Source organism: Melanerpes formicivorus, unplaced genomic scaffold (genome assembly GCF_026170545.1).
Source record: "Melanerpes formicivorus ecotype bairdi unplaced genomic scaffold, bMelFor1.0.p_v2 SCAF_206, whole genome shotgun sequence".
NCBI classification, from domain to species: domain Eukaryota; kingdom Metazoa; phylum Chordata; class Aves; order Piciformes; family Picidae; genus Melanerpes; species Melanerpes formicivorus.
The window spans coordinates 369,533-392,287 of NW_027142558.1; the positions used below are offsets into that span (position 1 = coordinate 369,533).

At 51.7% G+C, this 22,755-nt stretch overlaps 1 pseudogene; it reads right to left on the reverse strand.

Moving 5' to 3' along the window:
- Positions 1-10,429: 10,429 nt before the first annotated feature.
- Positions 10,430-11,372, reverse strand: LOC137457876 (olfactory receptor 14A16-like; annotated as a pseudogene).
- Positions 11,373-22,755: the final 11,383 nt, after the last annotated feature.

Genomic DNA, 22,755 nt, shown 5'->3' on the forward strand with positions numbered 1-22,755 from the left:
GACAGTGGATGTAGTCTACCTTGACCTTAGTAGTGCTTTTGACACTGCCTCCCATAACATCCTTGTCAGCAAGCTCAGGAAGTGTGGGATGGAAGAGCAGACAGTGAGATGGATCAGGAACTGGTTACAAAATAGAGTCCAAAGAGTGGTGGTCAAAGGTGCCAGGTCCAGCTGGAGAGCTGTAACTAGTTGAGTCCCCCAGGGATCAGTGCTGGGTCCTGTCCTGTTCAATATCTTCATCAATGATGAGTGGACAGACAGTCTGCTCACTAAGTTTGCTGACAATACCAAACTTGGAGGCTTGGCTGAGACCTCTGAAGGCTGTGCAACCATTCACAGACCTGGATGGAGGCGGGCAGAGAGGAACCTCATGAGGTTCAACAAGGATGAGAGCAGAGTCCTGCTCCTGGGAAGGAAGAATAAACTGCAGCAGTACAGGCTGTGAGGTGATCTGCTAGAGAGCAGCCCTTGGAGAAGGACCTGGGAGTGCTGGTGGACAGCAAGTTCTGCATGGGACAGCAATGTGCCCTGGTGGCCAAGAAGGCCAATGGGGTCCTGGGGTGCATTAGGAGGAGTGTGTCCAGCACATCCAGGGAGGTTCTTCTCCCCCTCTACTCTACCCTGATGAGGCCCCACCTGGAATATTGCATCCAGTTCTGGGCTCCCCAGTTCAGGAGGGACAGGGATCTGCTGGAGACAGTCCAAGGGAGGGCTACAGGGATGCTGAAGGGACTGCAGCACTGCCTGGGGAGGAGAGGCTGAGAGCCCTGGGGCTGTTTGGTCTGGAGAGGAGAAGACTGAGAGGGGATTTAATAAATGTTTATAAATATCTGAGGCCTGGAGTTCAGGAAGGAAGGGACAGGGCCAGGCTCTGCTCAGTTGCACCCTGGGATGGGACAAGGGGCAATGGATATAAACTACAGCACAGGAGGTTCCACCTCAACATGAGGAGGAATTTCTTCACTGTGAGGGTCACAGAGCACTGGAACAGGCTGCTGAGAGAGGTTGTGGAGTCTCTTTCTCTGGAGACTTTCCAGACCCATCTGGATGCCTTCCTGTGCATCTTGCATTAGATTCTATGGTCCTGGTCTGGCAGGGGGTTGGACTTCTTTGGAGGTTCCTTCCAGCCCCTCACATCCTGTGATTCTGTGACATTTCTGTGTGTGACTGCAGCACAAACCTCACTGCCCCAGGGAGATTCCTCTCAGGTGTCCTGCACAGGCTCATTGCAAATGTTGCTGTCTGCTCACATCACCCTTCCTGGGCTGTGCCCTGAAATGTGCACAGAGTCAGCAGAGAGGTTCTGGCTCCTTGGGAAAGGCATCTTCAGGAAGGCCAGGAAGGCTGGGGCATAGTCCAGGCTGGTCACCCTCAGCACAATTGTGGTGCTGGGTCAAAAGTGATAGGTCAGACACTCCTGCAGCCATCTGCAGGCCCTTGAAGGACAAGAGAGAGATCATCAAACCTGTCTGGGTAGGGGCAAGAAGGAGATGTTTGATCCCTGGACCTCAGCCAGGTCTTTGCATGGTCTCCCATGATCTCTGTAGAGTGAGACAGGGGACAGCAGGACTGAAGGAATGGATGAGGTGTTGGGTGGGAAGGTGGGTAGTGGATCAAGCCCAAAAGTCACCAGGGCAGAGTCCTCCTGGCAGCCACTTCTCAGTGGCATCCCTCAGGGCAAGCCCTTGGGCCAGCACTGTGCAATCTCTTCATCAGCTCCCTGCACCTTCTGACCCAGGGCCTCTGCAGCTCCTTTGGGGATGAGGCCAAACTGGGCACAGGGCTTGAGGGACCTCCTCTGCTTAACTCTGCCCTGAGTAGGGTCACTTGACAAGATGATGTGCAGGGACTTCTTTCACAGATCACCAGGACAGAGCCAGCACCTCCTCTGAGGAAGGGGCCGTGAGGTCACTTCTGCCTGGGGAGGTGGTTGGCCAACAGCAGGAACACAGCTGGAAAGGACTATGAGGTTTTTTCTGCCTATGAGGAAGAGGTTATTAGTTTATGATATGAAATATGAATTATAGTAATAGTAATTTTATTAATTACTAAAATTATTAGTAAGCAATGAATCACCATTTTATATAGATAATCTAGTGAGCAATTGTGAAATACATCCCATAAGTGGTTTAGTATTTATAATTTGGACTCAATCAGGGTATTTACAGAGTTAATTTCTATTACTATAACACAGGCTGCAATTCCACTGCTTGTCCACCAGATGGTGACCTGACTCTGGCAACTGCTAAGTATATACAGAGCTCTTACACTGTGTATCAGAGGACTGGACTACAAAGATTATCCTGCTAGACTCAGGTGCTTTGAGCTGTTAGTGAGTACAAAGCAGGTGGAAGGTACTCTGTGTCCTTTGTTTGTAGAAAGGTTAGGATCTGGCAGACTGCTGACTCCTGGCTGGTCCAGACAGTGACAGTGGGTGGCAACCTTCTCCCTTCCATGGCAGTAGAGAGGGGATGGACCTTAGGCTAACTGTTAAGCAGTTTCCCTTCGCAGGACTCAGGCGGCTCCCTCTGGATGGCAGGGAGCAGTACTGCAGGGTCAACCTGGCAGGGGTCAGACCTCACAGAGTCGGCCTGCATGGCAGGGCAGGGCCACATTTCCCAGTAGGCAGGCTTGGAGGTTTCCAATCTGGTGCGATGGCAGGTGGGGCTGGACCCGGCAGGGGTGAACCCGGTGGCAAGGGGATTCAGGGCTGGCATGGATGGCTCTGGGGAAGAAGCACAGGTGCATGAAGCAGCAGCTTCCCCTTTGCTTGGCTCGAAGGAGCGGCTGGACTCTTATCGGAGCAGTCCTGGCTTTGGGGCACAGGGCACGAATGGTGCTCTGGATTCCCCTGGGGTTCACAGGGCACAGAGCAGCAGAAGTGGTGACTCCTATCCTGTGGTGGCAGGGTTACACAGGCATGAGGCTGACACTGCTCCTGCTCTCTGAGCTGACACACACAGGGTTGTGCCTCTTGTCAGTCTGCTGCTTCAGGCTGAGGCAGATGCTTGCACTGCTGGACTCGGCTAAGTCCCTTCCCTGGCATCTGGGCAGATCTTACCCTCGGGGGTCCAGTCCTCTTGAAGGCACAGCAGGCTCTTCCAACTGGTGAGACTGGCAATGCAATGCAGTAGTTTCTCAGGCTCAGTGAAGGTTCCTCCTCAGGAGATACTCTCAGGGCTGAGGCTCAACAGGCCTGCCCGGCTGCTGACTTCTCCTTGTTGTGCAGAGGCCACTAGTTTGCTTGAATATAGGAGAGAGACTTAATAGCAATGAGCTCAATGGCAGAGGTTGTGGCATGAGCTTAGGCTCGAGCAAGGAGAGAGAACACAGTGAAAGAGGGCAAAGTATTTACAAGCTGGGGTAATACTGATAGGTTTCTGGAGGCTGGATGTGGCCAATGAGCACTCTCGTAAACAACCGGCTGCAGCCTATGGGAGGCGTGAAGCTGGAACTATGCCCTGCTTGGCATCAGCACCAGCATCCCATGCCATGGGGGTGTGCAGGGGTCTGTGCCACCTCAGACATTGCGTCCCTCATGAAAGGAGGGGGAACTTGTCCACGTGCTGGGACAGGTTTCAATATCTGGGCATAATTCTGGGCATAAGGTACCTCCACCACATAAGAGAATGGAGTGAGGGGCAGATCATCCTGGTTTTGGCCTTGATAGAGTTAATATTCACAGCATCTCCTCTGGTGCTGTGGTTTGGATTTGTGACCAAGCCAGTGCTGAGAGCAGACTCTGTCCTCACTGCATGGATCAGCTGGGGAGACATTAGTGACAACTCTGTGTACAATGTACACCACTTGCCCACTCCTTTCTTCCTCCTCATTGCAGTGAGGACTCTCACCATGGCCCAAGCACAAGCTCCTGGGGACCAGCTGCTGCTGAGATCCACTGCAAGTGCTGAAACACCACAGAACAAGACAGGCTAAGCTCTCTCTTGTTTTCCATGGAAATGAAAGGACAGCAAACCTGCCTGGGGCTGGGGCAGCTCTCCTCAAGTGGCTCAACTGCAATCCATGGCAGAGGAGAAAATGCAGACTGGATGCAGGTAGTCAGTGGATCTACTCACCAGGAACCAAATGAAATGAGAATCTTCTACACCCATTTTACCAACCCAGAGCACAAAGATTGTAACACAACAGCCCAACCAAATTCAGGTTGTTGGTGTAACTTCACCATGACCAAACCCATCATTGGATTTTGTATTTGGGATTCCATGGACAGTCCTAAAAACAGTCCCCATGCACCCCAGAGGACACTGTGCACACAGACCATGTCCATGGATCCTGATATAGGCTGGGCAGGGACTGGCTTGAGAGCAGCCATGAAGAAAAGGCCTTAGGGATGCTGGTGGATGAGAAGCTCAGCAGGAGCCACCAGTGAGCACTTGCAGCCCAGAGCGACAAAAGGAGCCTGGGCTGTAGCCTGTAGATCCATGTTGATCAATGACTTAGTTTGCAATAGAACCAATCAGTGGGAAGCCAAAAAGGGAGTGGTAATGAAATGTTGAGATGGCCTTCATGTCTGTGTGAGGCCCTGAAGGTGATGAGATGTGCAACCAAACCATGTAAGAAAGGATGGGAGGGAAAAAGAACCAAGTGCTGCATCCCTGAAGCAGATGGGAAAGGCAAGTGGGGAGAAGAGCCCCTGTTCAAATCAAGATGCAACAGGGAGCTGAGTGGGGATAGGCTGTGGGAAAGGGGAACTGTAACATTCACCTATGCCTGAAGAAGGAGCCACAGGCTCTGCAGGTCTGGGCCCCTTGGCTCCCCTTGCAGCCCTGGTCCTGCTCTCAACTGCTCAGTTAGTTTGTATCTCAGCTCATGGTGCTGGAACCAGCTGGGCCTGCACCACAATATTTGTCACAGTTCTGGAACACCACCACAGCAATCAGTTCAGTTTCTGTCTGTGTGATGCCTCTGTAATCATTGGCTGTGATTGGAAATTCTCTGTGCCAATAACTCTTCTCCAGGATATGTCTTTGCTCACATGTTGTATGGTTAGCTACAACCTACACCCATTGGACAGAATTTCACTGCAATCCAACAACTCCTCCAGCACCCTGATTTCATCAGCCTGCTACAACCACCAGGAGAAGCAGGACAAAAGACTGCCCAGAGTCCACCATGACACAGAAGAAATCCTTTGAGTTCTAAAAGTAACAAAGAGGAGTGGAGAGCACTGCTGGTGGGAAGTGCTGTTTGGATGGTGTCAAGCAGCAGCTGGGACACTGCCCCTGGTGTCACAGCCACTGTGATTTTCCTGCCTGCTCTGCTCGCTGCTTGCTGTTCAACATGGGTTTGCAGTTGGAGTTAGGAGGATGGCCAAGCAAGTCACACTGCTGCAGACATTTCCCATCATCAGTGTTTCCTGTGTGCTTTGTGTCACTGAATGACTGGAATAGAATAGAATAGAATAGACCAGACCACACCAGACCAGGATGGAAGAGACCTTCAAGATCATCTTGTCCAACCTATCATCCAACACCACCCAACCAACTAAACCAAGCAACCAAGCACCCTGTCAAATTGAAAAGGACTTTGGAGGCTAAGGAGCCACCACATTTGCTTCCCATTCTGATTGGATAATGACATTCTCTGTTGAGAGGCACAGAGACAAGAGGCAACCACACAGCCACTCTCTGGCTGAGAGAAATGCACTCGAGTCACAGAGCAGATTGTGCTGGCACAGTCCCCCTGTCACTGCAAACCTCCTCAAGACCTGATGTGATTCCTCCTCCCTCCTTGCCTAGGCCATGAAGTAGCCCAGGGTAAGCCAGGGATGGATCAGGACAGAGAGAAATAGAGAACTGAGAGGTGTCCTTGGTGTGCTGCACCCTCGCTCTCCCAGCTTTGCACTGCTCTCCCTATGGCTTGGGGGTTGGTCACCTCCTGCCAGCTCAGTGCATCTGTGCTTGGATCACAGCCAACAGGGAGGTGATAGAAAACTTTGGAGGTCTAAACCTTCAGGTTCTGTGCAAGTGGCAAATGATCCCAGGATGATTCAGCATCCAAGGTTCTCCAGCTCAGATAAACACCTGATGGAAGTCAATGATCTCCCCCTCTAGAATCAGTGACGCTAAAGCCAGAGCCTTGGAGCTCTCCTGGACCACAGCAGCTGTGTCCAGCATCTCTCCCAGTCAGACATCTCTCAGGCATAACCTGCACCAAGGCCAGCACCAAGTCAGACTTCTCCAGGCTCAGGTCTCATCCTCTGAGAATGTTGAAGCTTTGTGAGTGTTTGCCCTGAGCTCCAGCAGAAGGAAACTGAACTCCAGGGCAGCCTCTCTGTCAGCCATCTCTCCACCTCTCTGTGTCTTTGGACAGACACCTTTGCTGTCACCAGGGTCAAGGTTTCTATCTTGCACTGGACCCAGCCAACTCTGTCCCTGTGTCTGTGAGCTTTGTGGTTGCATCCAGGCACAGCCACAGAAATAGATTTGAATTCAGGATCCCTTGCAGTCAGTCAGGGTCAGCCTTGTCCTTATCCACTCTGTCATTTGGTGGCTGAAAAAAAGAAATAATAAATTGGCTTTGTGAGGAGCACTTTGAAATCCTGAAGAAAGCTGCAAAGACACAAATAGCTCTTAGGGCACTTGGGAATCATTGCCTGAGCTTCACACACTGAGAGGAGACTGAAGGAATCTGCTCAAGAAGTCAGAAGCATAACAAAAATTCCTTCAAGTATTAATTGGCCTCACTGAGGGCCATTAGCAACAAAGCCTCCCAGGGGTTGTCACAGAGGCTCAGTGGAGGCCATGATTGAAGGCAGACAAAGGCAAAGTGCAGCTGAACAAACCCTGGCCTTGGTTTAGGAAAGAGAAAGGCCAAGCTCTGACCCTCAGGCCTTGGAAAGGCAGATCCTGAGAGCCTCCAACTAAAACTTCATCTCATCAGCCATGGTGGCAGAAGCTGCTGCCAGAAGGAACAGGATCAAGACCTTGTCCCACTTGAGCCTTTCAGCCCTGCCAGAGCCCTTGGCCATCCCTCCTGCAGGCTGTGCTTCACTGTCCCATGCCTGCAGCTCTTTCCCTTCAGGCTGTTGACATCCATCTGGCTTCCCCAGCCATCTCTCCCCCTGACATTTCCACAACTTCACTCAGGGCACTCCACTCTTCCTGCCTGTTCCTTGACACACAAAGGATCTCCAGACTCCTTCTGGGTCACCATTTGCACCACAGCTCTACACTTTGAGTGACATTTCTTTGTCCTGGCCTCCACTCTGAACCTTTAAGTTGTACTTTCTGAAGGCTTCCTTCTGCGTCCACAACCAAGAAAAGCTCCATCACCTGACACCCCCCTTCAAGCAGGTGCACATCACCCCTGAGCCTTCACTTCACCAGGCTAAAGAAGCTCAGCAGCTTGGGGTTCTAGATAGAGACTCCAAACTCCATCCAGGCAGATCTCCTAAGGAGGTTCCACAGTACCTCTCCATTCCTCCAGACTAAGGAACTCCACAGCCAGACACCATTGCAGATGTGGTCACAGCAGTGCTGAGTGCATGGGGAGGACAACCTCTGTGTCTGGGTGGCCACACTCCTCCTGCCACAGCCTAGCTGCACTTGGCCTTCTACACTCTGCTGAGGCTCTGCTCCATCCCAGGCCAGTGCCCAGGCTTTTCTGCCTGGGCACTGAGCAGAGTCTCCATCTCCAAAGCAACAGCCAAGGCACCTCACTGCTGCTGCCTTTCTGCTTGGCAGGCACAAAGGATGGCACAGTCCCCAGCCTAGCTCTGGGCCTGCTGCTGGCCAATGATACAAAGGGATTGGAGTTTGCAGTGACCTCACACTCACCTCCTGACCATGTGCCTCCTCCTGCCCTAGGAGCTTCTCAGCCATCCCTGATGTCCCAATGCTGGCACAAGGCCTCAGCCTGCATGTGGCCTGGCAGCTCACAGGCACAAGAAACCTTTCCCTGGCCTTCCAAGGCAGGTCCCTGCTGCTGCCTTTCAGCTTCTCCAGCAGCCACAGCCAAGCCCTGTCCCTGCTGCTGTCCCATCAGGCCCTCAGGTGGCAGGGAGCTGACAACCCAGCTCCAAGGCTATTCCTACAGGGGCTGCTAGGTGCTTAGGAACAGGGAGTCACACAAGTCCCTTGTCCACCACATGCCTTCTGCTGGCCTGCTGGGGACTCTGGCAGCTGGAAGGCCTAAAGCACAGAGGCCAGCCAGGAGCCAGGGGCTGCCCTCTCAGCTGCTGCAGCAAGAAGTGACCTCCCAGTCCCTTTGCTGCCCTCTCCCTGCTGCTGCCCTATCAGCTGCTGAGCCAGCAGTGACCTCCCAGCCCCTGCCCAGCCTTGTAGCCGCTGCTGTGCAGGAGATCCTGAGGCACAGCTGAGCTGCCCATGGCATTGCCATCCATCTGCTCCTGGTGTCCATGAGCTTCTAAGCCACAGGCCACCTCCTACTCCTCTTCCTCTGACAGCTCCCAGCCCCTGCCCTGTGCCAGGTGCCAAGCAGGATCAGTCAGGGGTGGGAGGGGATGCAGGTGAGGGTCAGAGCACAGGAAGTCTGAACTGGGAGCCTCACCTTGAATATCTCCAGGAAGAGGCCTCAATCACCTCCCTGGGACACCTGTTCCAGTGTTCCACCACCCTCATAGTGAAGGAGTTCTTCCTCATATCCTATTTGAATCTACTTTTCTCTAGTTTGATGCCATTGCCTCTCATCCTGTCCCTGCAGGCCTCTGCAATCAGTCTCTCTCCATCCTTCTTGTATCCCTATTCAGGTACTAGAAGGCTGCTATTAGGTCTCCCCAGAGCCTTCTCTTCTCCAGGCTGAACACCCCCAGTTCCCTCAGCCTGTCCTCATAGCAGAGCTGATACAAGCCCCTGATCATTTCTGTGGCCCTCCTGTGGATGTGCTCCATCAGCTCCATGTCCTTCCTGTGTTGAGGGCTTCAGGGGAGGTCTTACCAGAGCAAAGAGGCAGGATCCTCTCTCTCCATCTCTAGCCATACTGCTTAGCATACAGCCCGAACTCCCATTGGCCTTCTGGGATGCAAGCTCACACTGCCTGCTCCTGGCCAGCTTCTCCCCCACCACCACCCCCAAGACCTTCTCCTCAGGGCTGCTTTCTATCACCTCCTCCCCAAGCCTGTATTGAAAGTGAGGATTGTTCCAACCCAGCTGCAGGACCCTGCTCTTGCTCTTGGTGAACCTCATGAGGGTCACCTGGGCACCACCTCTCCAGCTTGTCCAGGTCCCTCTGGATGCCATCCTGTCCCTCTGCCATCTCAACAGCACCACTCAGCTTGGTGCCATCTGCACCATTGCTGATGGTGTCTCCATCCCTCTGTCTATAGCACTGATAAAAATATCAAACAGCACAGCATGGGATGAGTGGAATCAGTTTTTCCTGGGACAAGGCCTGGGCTGTACTTGCAGATGTTAATGGGAGCCAGTTAGAAATGGGAATGGGAAATGGCCCAGATTGGACTCTGGTGTGATTAAGGTATGGAGTTGGGACTTTGACAGGGCCCAGCCTGTGGTGGGAGGGTTTAAAGGAACCCAGTATGTACTGGGATGAGTCCTAGAATGTATTGGGATGTGGCCAGGGGACTCAGGTTGTACTGGAATGGGGCCCAGTCTCATCCTGGGAGGGGGCAAAGAGATAAAGTTTGTACTGGGAGTGGTCCCAGTCTGGTCCTGGGAGGGCTTCAGGTGATGGAGTTGATGGGACACTGGGAAAAGACACAGGCTGCAGTGCTAGAGGACAGTATGATCCAGTTTGTACTGGGATGAGGCCACATCTGTACTGGGAGGGGTTAAAGGAACCATGTTTGGACTGAGTCTATACTGGAAGGGGGTCAGGGTATCCAGTATGGACTCTGAGTAGGTGCAGTCTGTAATGGGAGGGGGTTGGGGTATGAAGGCATGAGGAGACATCCTGTTCTGATGGCAGTGCTGCTCTGGAGCACAGCTCTGTCCCACAAGCAGCCCTGGCCTCTCCCTGCCTACAGTCCCAGCACTGCCACACAGCAGCACAGTGCCCAAGTTGCCAGAGAACTCAGGCCTTGCTCCTGCACAGAAGCTCAGCAGGAGAGGGTGGAAGGGAAGAAAGAACAGCTGCGGACAGCCCAAACTCTAGGGCTCCCTGGCACTGCTGCTGTGCTGGGACTCTGCCCCTCCACCTCTGCACACAGGCACTGCCCTGAAGCTCCACAGAAGCCTTGGAGGAAGGAACTCAGAGAAACAACTCCCTGCAGGGTCCTTTATTGTGTTGACCACACAGGGAGCACAGCTCCTCCTGTCTGCAGCCTCTGGGTCACAGCAGACAGGACAACACTGAACCAGAAATGGTCTGAAGAAAGACATTTGTGTGGGAACAACATTCTCACAAGGGGAACAGCCCCAGCAGCAGCCAGAACTCCAGCAGCCAGGCTGGACCTGCACTGAGTGACATCAGAACTGCTCTGCAGGAGAAGACGTTGAGTTTATTGCTTCTGAAAGCATCCAGGGATCAGTTGGCTCAGGGCAGCCTTGAGCTCCTGGTTCCTCAGGCTGTAGATGAGAGGGTTCACTGCTGGAGGCACCACTGAGTACAGAACTGACACCACCAGATCCAGGGATGGGGAGGAGATGGAGGAAGGCTTCAAGTAGGCAAAGAAGGCAGTGCTGATAAACAGGGAGACCACAGCCAGGTGAGGGAGGCAGGTGGCAAAGGCTTTGTGGCGTCCCTGCTGAGAGGGGATCCTCAGCACTGCCCTGAAGATCTGCACATAGGATACCACAATGAACACAAAACAGACAGAGAATAAACAGGCACTGGCCACAGTAAGCCAAAGTTCCCTGAGGTAGGATGTGGAGCAGGAGAGCTTGAGGATCTGGGGGATTTCACAGAAGAACTGGTGCACAGCATTGCCCTGGCAGAGGGGCAGGGAAAATGTATTGGCTGTGTGCAGCAGAGCAAAGAGTAAGCCACAGGCCCAGGCAGCTGCTGCCAGGTGGAGACAAACTCTGCTGCCCAGGAGGGTCTCATAGTGCAGGGGTCTGCAGATGGCAACATAGCGATCATAGGACATGGTGGTGAGGAGAAAATACTCTGCTGCAATGAAAAAGAGGAAAAAAAAAGATTTGTGCAGCACATCCTGCATAGGAGATGTCCCTGGTGTCCCCCAGGGTATTGGCCACGGATTTTGGCACAGTGGTGGAGATGGCACCCAGATCAAGGAGGGCGAGGTTGAGGAGGAAGAAGTACATGGGGGTGTGGAGGTGGTGGTCCCAGGCTATGGTGGTGATGATGAGGCCATTGCCCAGCAGGGCAGCCAGATAGATGGCCAGGAAGAGGCAGAAGTGCAGGAGCTGCAGCTGCCTTGTGCCTGGGAATGGCAGGAGGAGGAAGTGGGTGATGAAGCTGCTGTTGGTCATCTGCTGCCTCTGGCCATGGAGACCTGTCCAAGGAGGGAAAGGCAGTGACAAGTTAGGACACACTTCTCTCAGCCTCATTGTGAGCCCTGTCCCTGAGCTGCTTGAGGAATGGATCAGCTCAGTCTCCATCACTACCAACCCACGGCAGAGTTCATCACAGCTTCAAACACAGCAGGGACCCAGTATTGCCATGGAGATTCCTCTGGTGTCAGAACAGAAAGTGACCAACAGCTCAATCCCAGAGAACAAGAGTCCCATTGTGGTAGGTTGAAATTTCCCCTAGCATTAGCTTTGCCAGAGCAGCTCCGTTAGAAGCAAATGAAGCTGTATTGACAAGCAAGAGCTACACTCTACAATGGAATGCAATGAACAGGTACAAAACATACAGGAGTGACAATATTAGACAGCTATTTACAACTAGCAAACGACACAAAACCCACTTGGTCAGAGACCAGGGAAGCTCTTGCACTGCCCCTAACCCCTACCCCCCTGTTCCAAGAGAGAAAGGAGGAGTGGAGAGAGAAAAAAAGTGCTGGGTTAGACTTAGCCAAGGCCAGCCAGAGCAGGTGATCTCTCCTGAGTGAAGCAAAACAGCTGAGATCAGAAGAGAAGAGAGAGAATTGTTATGGTACAGCTCCTCTGGTTCCAGATATTTATCCAATGAATTTGTTTAGAATAATCTTTTCTTTTCCTTTTCACACCCAAGAGTGATCTATTTATTTTGTTTCTACTTTTCTGCTCAAAATCTGTATCTAAATTTTAAAGGCATTGCCTAAAACCACCATACCCATGGAGAGGTGGAGAAAGAGGGATCAGGCTTGCAGTGCTGGAGAGACAGTGAAGGGAAGAGAGAAAGGCAGAGGGGCTGGGGGTGAAGCCTTCTCCTTACCCATGTCTGCTCACTGCTGCTCACAGGATGGAACTGAAGGGCTTTGGTCCTCTTTCTGTGTGCACACTCCAGGAGCCTTCAGCTGAGCATCAGCTGCTGAGGTGGAGATGCCTCCAGGAGCTACAGCTGCAGTGTCCTGCACCCACAGCCTCACTGTGTCAGTGACTGCAGTGACTTCTCCTCCAGTGAGCTCTCAGTCATCCTCCCAGTCCTGGCCACCTTGAAGCTCTCTCTGCCTTCCTCATCTCCCTGAGATCCTCGGGCAGTGTCCTCAGCCCTGCTGTGCTGTGCTGCTGCTTGCCAGAGCTGTCTCCTGCAGCACTGCCTGCTTGCTAGCAGCACCTTCCAGCCCATGAGTCTGGCCCAATAGGGCAGCAGATGACCAGCCCAAGGTGTTTTAATGACTCGTGTAGTGGCTTTCGGTGCCCTGTAACCCTCAGGGACTGAGAAGCTGATGAAACCTCTCCAGAAGTCAAAGTCAGATTCAAACTCTGAAGTTTCTTCTACTGTTAATGGGTCCCAGTGAAGCATACCTGGAAAGGGTCACTAGGGTCTGGTTAGAGCAGAAGGAGACAGTGGATGCAAGGGAAGCTTCACTGGAGGAACTGAAGTACCTCCAGGCTGTGGTGAGAGCAGAGAACTGAGGCAGTGCTGACAGGTCAGGACAAGCAGCTAAAGGTGGCTCTGCTGCTAAGGAAACCTGGAGGGGTTTCATTGATCCAAAGGGCCAAGCACTGACCCCCAGCCCCTGGCAAGGCAAATCCTATCCCTCACCTGTGGCTCAGGGTTCTGATTCACCCTGTGAAATCATTTTTATCAGATGCTTTGTGTAATAATAACCTCTCCAATTAGCTGCAGAAGCCTTGGCAATAATGAGAGGTTCAGCAGTATTTAATGAGTCCCATGGAGTATTTGGGGCTGATTACATCATCCTTAGCTACTGCCAGGAGACTCTGCCAAGGTACTGCCAAGAAGCCTCTCAAGAAGTCCAAGGCAGAAGAAAACTCCAAAGTACCTTGAAGCACTGATTGGCCTCACTGAGGCTTGTTACTGACAAAGGCTCCCCAGGGACTCGTTAGAGCAGCTTGTTAGAGGCCAGGATTGCAGGGAGACAAAGGCAAAGGACAGGGCAGAAAAACTTGCCTTTGGTCTAGGAAGCAGGAAAGCCAAGCCCTGGCCACTGCCCTTGCAATAGAAGAACCTCAAAGCCTCAAAGCCAAGTTTCTCCTCACAGGCCTTGGTGGCAGAGGCAACTGTCAGACCCAAGGGCACAAAGGCCTTGTTCCTGTTGGGCCTCTCAGCCTTGCCAGAGCCCTTGGCCATCCACACTGCAGCTTGTCCTACACTGTCCCATGCCTGCTTCTCTTTCCCTTCAGGCTGCTGACACCAATCTTGCTTCCCCTCCCAGCTCTCCCATTGCCATTTCCATCCCTTCTCCGGGCTGTCTCAGCTCTCTCTGCCATTTCCTGACACCTCTGGATTGCCTTATGCATAGCAGCTCTGCCCTTTCAGGGACATTTCTTTGGCCTCATCTTCAGTCTGAACCATCCAAGCTGCACTTTGTGGAGATTTTAGCCTCTTCACACTCCTCAGAAGAGCTTCATCCTCTCTGAAACCACCCTTCAGACTTCTGCACACTGCTATGGCAGTGCCCTGCGCCTCCATTCAGCAGGCTGAAGAAGCCCAGGTGCCTCAGGCTCTCCACAGAGACGTCAACCTCCATCCTGTCAGATCTCCTCTCCAGCCTCTGCAGTTCTTCTTCATTCCTTCAGAGTGGACATTCCCAAAGTGAGACACCAAGCATCCAGATGTGGCCACAGCAGTGCTGAGTCTGGGGGGAGGACAACTTCTGTGTCCAGGTGGCCACACTCCTCCTTCTGCAGCCCAGCCTCAGTTGGCCTTTTCCACTGTGGTTGGCCTTTACTCCCTCCCAGGGCATTTGGAATGGTTCCTCTCAAACCCTGTGGTGCCTTTCTGATTGGGTGGTTTGAGCCTTAACTAGTACTTAAGAGCTCAGATAGGGGAAAGGCTGAGAATGCTTCCCCTGCTCCCCCCTACCTCTTTCCCAATAGACAGGAAAAAGAAAGGGAAGTAGCAAATCCAAGAAATAATTTGGAGTTGGCTTGGAAGTAGAGAGGTAAAGAATTTTCTTGAAACAATATATATATATGTGACAATAATAGGTAAGTTTTCACAAGGGCAAGGAACAAGGATGGATGGGTGTCAATATGAATGACCAATACGATCTAGTATTGTTCCTTTATTGTTCCAGTGCTGTACGAGTATAGTGCGAGTATAGCATTGTATAGTGCTAATTTAGAGCTAATATGGAGAGCTAATAGAGAGTGCTTATTAAGGGAACCTTTACAGCTTATATAGACTCAGAGAGCATGGTTTGCATAGCTTCATTTTTTCATCAATTTTTTTTAATTTATTTTTTTAACTAGTTTTAATCTTTTTTTTTTTTTTATCTTATATTTTTGCAAAAGTGAAAGAACCTGGGTGGAAAATATTGTGCTTCTGAGAAACCTGGGCACCTTAAATCAAATTGCCCGACTGCTGGACAGACTCAAAAATGCTGGAATTGAATAGAAGGGGGGGAGTGTGGTGGTTTCAGGCTATGCCTTTAAAATTTAGTTAGAGAGTTTGAGAAGAAAAGTAGAAAAATGTAAATGAATCACTATTGGTTGTAAAAAGGAAAACAGATTATTCTAAACAAATTCATTAGAGAGATATCTGCTATAAGCTTGGCTGTACCAAAACCCATTGGAATGGGCTGCCCGAGGAGGTGGTGGAGTCACCATCATTGGAGGTGTTCAGGAGGAGACTTGATGGGGTGCTTGGTGCCATGGGTTAGCTGTTTGGGTGGGTTGGATTGGTTGATGGGTTGGACGCGATGATCTTGAAGGTCTCTTCCAACCTGGTTGTTTATTATTATTATTATAATTAATATTAATATTAATTAATTAATATTAATATTTATATTAATAATATAACAATTATTTATCTTTTCTGATCTCTTCTCTTCTTGCTTCACTCAGAGGAGATTAACCTGCTTGTCAGCTGACCTTGGCTGCATTGTTTTAGATAAGTCTAACCCACTTCTTTCTCTCTGCTCCTTTCTCTCCTGGGACAGGGGGAGGGGCAGCAGTGGAACAGTTTCCCTGGTTGTAGTGGTTTGAGCCTTAACTGGGAGTTAAAGGCCCAGATGGGGGAAAGGCCGAGAATCTCTCCCCCACTCCCCCCTCCTCCCTCCAAACAGAGAGGGAAAAAAAAGGCTAAGGAGCAAATCCACTGAACAATAATCTGGAGTCGGCTTGGAAGTAGAGAGGTGAAGAATTTTCTTTAAACAATATATATAACAATAACAGGAAAGATTCACAAGGGCAAGGAACAAGGATGGATGGGAGGGGGACAGAAAAGAATAATACAAAACCAGTCTCTCTCTGAGGAGGTGCAGAGGCAGCAGGGAAAAGGATCAGGTCCGGCCACGTGGCTGAGAAGCAGGAGGGCAGCTGCAGTAGCTCTCATCCAGCAGAGGCAGGAGCCAAAAAGGAGATCCAACAGCTATGAGGTCCTGCTTTTTATACCCTAGCTGGGCAGGGAGGGGGGAGTGGAACAGACTCAGCTTTCCTAGGGGGAGACGCCCTTCAGGGAGTGTAAAGTACCCGCAAGCCCTCCACCCTGCTTTCTTCTTTTGTTTTCAGAAAAAGGTGTTAACCCACCACAATCCACCCCTCTGTTCCACTTCCTCTCTCCTGCCACAGCCCCTTCATGTGATTTTGATGCATGGTATTTGAAGCCTTGGTGCAAGTCTCTTGCTATCCCAGCTCGCTCTCTCCCAGGGCAGTCTCTCTCTCTCTCTGGTGATGGTCACTGTAGGTGGTGCTTGAACTGGGCAGGCATGTGGAGAAGAATCAGGAATCAGTCTGTCTTTGAAAGGGAAAGAAAAAAAAATCAGGAACAGTCCGTTGCTGTAGGGACATCGGGAGCAGTCCGTTGCTGTAGGGACATCAGGAACAGGTACAGGTGAGATGATGCTCTTTGGGTTGGTGTGCAGTGGGTACGTTGGGTCCTGGATGCTGGGCTGGTATTGAACTAGGATGGAGAAACTTAGAACAACTTATAACTATTCACATAATTACATTGATGAGTGTTGCCTCCTCTGAGTTCATCCTCTCTCAGCCAGAGTCACGTTCTGCTGTGGGATACACTGAATGTCCCCAGTTTCTAACATAACCCAGTACATGTGACCAGGCCCCTCAGCCGAGACCACCCCTCGGGTTGGTTTGCCCCCACCAGCAGCAGGGAAAACCCACACTGACTTCCCCAGCAGGTTCTTCTCAGCAATCACGGGAACTCCATCTCCATCCACTGTTTGCAGCAGGTCAGACTGGGCAGGACCAGCTCGGTTCACAGCTCCTCTGCTGGTCACTAACCAAGTGGCTTGAGCCAGGTGCTTTTCCCAGTTCCTGAAGGTTCCACCCCCCATGGCTTTTAGGGTGGTCTTTAGCAAGCCATTGTAGCGCTCGACCTTCCCTGCAGCTGGTGCATGGTATGGGATGTGGTAAATCCACTCAATCCCATGTTCCTTTGCCCAGTCCCTTAGGAGATGGTTCCTGAAGTGGGTTCCATTGTCTGATTCAATCCTCCCGGGGGTGCCGTGTCTCCACAGGATATGTCTCTCTAGGCCCAGGATGGTGTTGCGAGCAGTGGCATGAGGAACTGGATAGGTCTCCAGCCACCCTGTACTTGCCTCCACCATGGTCAGTAGGTGATGTTTGCTGCTGTGAGACCGAGGAAGGGTGATGTAGTCGATCTGCCAGGCCTCTCCATATTGATATTTCGACCATCTCCACCCATACCGCAGAGGCTTCATGTGCTTGGCCTGCTTGATGGCAGCACAGATGTCACACTCATGGATGACCTGTGAGATGGCCTCCATGGAGATGTCCACTGATCTGTCCCCAGGCCACTGGTATGTGGCATCTCTCCCTTGGTGGCCAGAAGTGTCATGGGCCAAGCAAGGTAAGAACAGCTCACCCTTGTGTTCCCAGGCCAAGGCTATTTGGGAGATTTTAGCAGTCAGATCTGCTTGGTGGTTGTGCTTGTGCTCCTCTGTGGCTCTGCTCTTGGGGATGTGTGCAGCCATGTGCCGTGCCTTTGTTGGCAGCCTGTCCAGGTGGGCAGCGATGTCTTGCCACAGGTCAACAGACCAGACAGGCTTCCCTTTTCTCTGCCTCTTGTTCCTCCTCCATTGCTTCAGCCACGCCCACAAGACATTGGCTACCATCCAGGAGTCAGCAGAGAGGTACAGCACTGGCCAGTTCTCTTGTTCTGCTATATCCAGGGCCAGCTGGACAGCTTTTTCCCTCTGTGTACTGACTGGATTCACCTTCTCCATCCCTTGCTTCCGCCACTTGCCTTGTTGGGCTCCAGACAGCTGCCTTCCATCTCCGCTTGCTGCCTAGAAGCTGGCAGGACCCATCTGTAAAGAGAGCATAGCCCTTCTCGTTGTCAGGGAGATCATTGTATGGGGGAGCCTCCTCAGCACGGGTCACTGTCTGCTCTGGTGGCATTCCCAAGTCAGCACCCTCTGGCCAGTTGATGATCGCTTCCACGATGCCAGGGCATTCAGAGCTCCCCATCTGAGCTCGCTGAGTTATCAGGGCCATCCCCTTGCTCCAGGTGGCATCTGTGGCATGATGTGGGGTTGAGCCTCTCCCTTCGAACATCCAGGTCAGGACTGGAAGCCTTGGAACTAGAAACAGTGGTGACTGAGACCAAATTACCTCAGAGGCAGCCCAGACACCCTCATAGGCAGCTAGGATTTCCTTCTCTGTCGCAGTGTAGTTGGCCTCAGAGCCTTTGTAGCCCTTACTCCAGAAACCTAGGGGCCTGTCCCTGGTTTCACCAGGAGTCTTCTGCCACAAGCTCCATGAAGGACCATTCTCACCAGCCACAGTGTACAACACATTCTTGATCTCTGGCCCAGTTGGAAGAGGTCCCAGAGCCATAGCCTGGACCACCTCTCGTTTGATCTGGTCAAATGCCACCTGCTGCTCAGGTCCCCACACAAAATCATTTTTCTTCCTTTTTACATGGAAGAGAGGCTTCACAATTTGACTGTACCCGGGAATGTGCATTTTCCAGAAGCCCACAAGCCCCCAAAAGGACTGTGTCTCTTTCTTGTGAGTGGGCTACAACATAGTGACGACCCTGTTCACCACCTCCTGAGGGATGTGGCGACGGCCATCCTGCCATTGAACACCCAGGAACTGGATCTCCCTGGCAGGCCCTTTCACCTTGCTTCTCTTGATGGCAAAGCCAGCCTCCAACAGGATATCAATTATCCTCTTACCCTTCTGGTAAACTTCCTCTGCTGTCTCACCCCATACAATGATGTCATCAATCAACTGCAGATGCTCAGGGGTTCCACCTTTCTCCAAGGCAGTCTGGATCACCTCATGGCAGATGGTTGAGCTCTGGATCCAGCCCTGAGGCAACCCATTCCATTGATACTGTACTCCCCTCCAGGTGAAAGCAAACTGTGGCCTGCTTTCTTCTGCAATGGGAATGGAGAAAAAGGCATTAGCAATGTCAATTGTGGCATACCACTTGGCCGCCTTCGATTCCAGCTCGTACTGGAGCTCCAGCATGTCTGGCACGGCAGCGCTGATCGGAGGAGTCACTTCATTCAGGCCACGGTAGTCCACGGTCAGTCTCCATTCCCCATTTGCCTTCCGTACTGGCCATATCGGGCTGTTGAAGGGGGAGTGAGCCTTGCTGATCACACTCTGGCTCTCCAGTCGCCGAATCAGTTGGTGTATGGGGTGCAGAGAGTCTCTGTTGGTCCTGTATTGCCTGCGATGTACTATGTGAGAGGCAATAAGTAACTTCAAATCCTGCACCTTATGGCTGCCCACTACGGAGGGGTCATCTGAAAGCTCGGGCATGGTGGACAGCTGTTCTTTGCCTGCAGTCTCCACAGCTGCCTCCCCAAATGCCCACTTGTGCCCCCTAAGCTCCTTGAAGCATCCCTCCTGCAGAAAGTCAATGCCAAGAATGCAAGGTGCATCTGGACCAGTCACTATGTCGTGCTTTCCCCATTCATTCCCGGTCAGGATTATCTCAGCCTGCAGTACAGTCAAGTCTTGTGAGCCTCCTGTGACTCCTTAAATGTTTATGGGCTCAGCCCCTTTGTACCTCGATGGTATCAGGGTGCATTGGGCCCCTGTGTCCACCAGAGCTGGGTACTTCAGGGCTTCTGAAGTGCCAGGCCATTTCATAAAGACATTCCAGGACACTCTGTTGTCCCTGGCCTCCACCTGGCTGGAGATAGGGCACCTCTAATGGTGGCAGCGATGCCCACACTTGTCACATGGTCCTGTGTTACTAGGGGAAGGGTCTCTTGAGCGAGAGGGACACCCCTCTGGGAAAGTGGGGCAGCCCTTCTGGATGAGTTATCCCCAGTGTGGCCACCTTGCAGTTCCCACACTCTATCCTAGAGGGCAGAGGTGGGTTGGCCATGCCAGGTGTCCATGTCCTCTCCATGGTCACAGAGGATCCTCCACAGAGACTCCCTTGACATCCCCTGATTGGCTTGCTGGGTTCTGCGAGGTCCTAGGCCCCTCCAGTGTGACTTCCTCACCATCCCTGCTTGTAGATGATTTTTGCCTCCTATTCCTGTGTGTGGTGACAGGTGCTAGAGAAACTGCATGGGCAGGAGCTTCAGGAGTTACATGTGGAACTGCTGGTGGTGGGCCAAACCCTTGTGCCTGGGGCTCAGGCTGAGATCTGGCACACTCACTACAACCCAACCCTTCCCTCTTTGTGTTTGCACAGTGCTTGCAGTGCTCACAGCACACATCCGCCCAGTGGTTGGAGCTTACAAAAGACTGCCTTGTCCCTCTGCAAAGAGCTCTTCATGGGTTAGCTCTTCCCCCACCCAACATGGTCACAAATGCCCCTATAAGGATTATGTTTAAGCATAGAGAGCATGTTGCAATGTAAGGCAATTTTCCATCCCTGCTTGGAGATGATTATTGTTTCCTTTTCCTGCGTGTGGTGACAGGTGCTAGAGAAGCTTCGTGGGCAGGAGCATCAGGGTTTAAGTGTGGGTCTGCTAGTGGTGGGGCAAACCCTTGTGCCTGGGGCTCAGGCTGGGATGGAGCAGCCCTTTTCACTGGGCAGAACTCACTACAACCCAACCCCTCCCTCTTTGTGTCCCTGTTTGCAGTGCTTACAGTGTTCACAGCATCCCACCCCTCAGCCATCAGAGCTTACAGAGGACTCTATCCTGCCCCTTGTAGGTCTGCATAGAGCGCTTAATGGGTTAGCATCTCCCCCTTCTCCACACAGTGAAGTGAATGCTGTTATGATTATTACATTTATAAATAAAGAATATATTGTTATAGAATGCAGTTTCCCCACAAAGACATTTCTATCTACAGGGTTAGTTTCATAGCCTGCTTCAGAAACATTCTCTATGTCAGAGAAGTTTCACTGCCAGTGAAATTCATAGAATTTAAGAGGTCCATGCCCAACTGCATTGGGAAAGTTTTTATCCAGTCAAGCAGCATCTCTGTCATTAACCAAACCACGTGACATGGGTCCAAAAGATCCAGCCAAAAACCTGTCCAAAAGCTTGGAGCCTTTAAGATCAACATCTCTGCTTCCAATCCTTTCTTTCCAAAGTGCTGGCATTGGAGCACTAAAATATTGTAGTGGTTTAAGCCTTCACTGGAGTTTAATCTGCCAAAAAAAAATAAATAACCTGGAGTCAGTTTGGAAGTAGAAGTAAATTTTTAAACAAAATATATATCTATAGCAATAACAGGGGGGGGATGTACAAGGGTAAGGAGTAAGGATGAATAGGAGAATATGCAACCCCAAATGTGGATGGCCTTGTATCTCCCTCAGTGCATGTGGAGTTCAGTGCTCTAGAGAAGTGTGGATGCGGCAGGGAGAGGATAAGTCCTGACCATGTGGCAGAACCAGGAAGTCAGCAGAAGCTGTGGGTCCTTTCAAACAGGCAAAGCAGGAGCAAAAAGAGCACATGGCTGCCATGGTCTCCCCATTATAGTCTTGCTGGATTGGGTTAGGGTTAGGGGCTAGGGTTAGGTTAGAGTTAGGGTTGGGGTCCATTAGGGTTAGGTTTAGGGTTTGGTTAGAGTTTGGTTAGGGTTAGGGTTAGGGTTGGGGTCGATTCGGGTTAGGTTTAGGGTTAGGGTTATGGATAGGGTTAGGTTTAGGGTTTGGGTTAGAGTTCAATTACGGGTAGGGTTAATCTTGCTGGACGGGAAGTAGGAGCAACACAGACCGATTTAGTCCCAGGGTCCCCTCCTCCCAGGACGGAGAAAGCAGATCCACTAGGATCAGGTTTCTTTTGTCCCCTGGGCGAGGCAGGGTTCTTGCAACCCAACCCCAGGATGGTGTAACCCATCTCAGAGAGTTTAAAGGAATCCAGTATGTACTGGTATGAGTCCCAGACTGTATTGGGATATGGCCAGGGGACTCAAATTGTACTGGTATGGGGCCAAGTTTGCCTGGGAGTAGGTACTGGGAGGTGGCCAGAGCTTCAACTTTGCCCATGTCTGTAATGGGAGGAGATCAGGAGATGCAGTTTGCACTGGGATGGTCCCCAGTCTGTACTGGGTGATGCCATTGGATCTACTTTCTGGGACAGGTCTTGGACTATACTGGGATTGGATCAGGACAACAGTTTGTACTTGGACAGGGCACAGTCTATACTGGAAGGGAGTCAGGGAATGCAGCTTGTACTGGAATAGGGTCCAGGCTGTAATGGGTGGGCATAAGTGGTTCCACTTTTTATTGGGACAATGACTAATGTGTACCTGGAGGGATGACAGGGATCCTGTTTGGACTGGGACAGGGCACAGACTGTCCTGGGAGGGCATGAGGGTGTGCAGTTTATACTGGGATGGATGCAGATGGTACTGGGAAGGGAGCCAGGGAGTACATTCCGTGATTGGATGGAACCCAGGTGCAATGTGTAATGGGAGGGGGTTGGGGTATGAAGGCATGAGGAGACCTCCTGTTCTGATGGCAGTGCTGCTATGGAGCCCAGCTCTGTCCCACAAGCAACCCTGGCCTGGGCCTGACTGCAGTCCCAGTGCTACCACACAGCAGCAAAATGCCCAAGCTGCCAGAGCACTCTGGCCTTGCCCCATCACAGAGGCTCAGCAGGAGAGGCCTTAGAGGAAGGTGCCTTGGAGGAAGAAGCTCAGAGAAACAACTCGCTGCAAAGTCTTTTATTGTGCTGAACACAGAGAGCACAGCTCCTCATGTCTGCAGCCTCTGGGTCACACCAGGCAGGACAACACTGAATCAGAAATGGTCTGAAGAAAGACATTTGTGTGGGAACAACATTCTCACAAGGGGAACAGCCCCAGCAGCAGCCAGAACTCCAGCAGCCAGGCTGGGGCTGCACTGAGTGATATCAGAACTGCTCTGCAGGAGAAGACAAAGAGT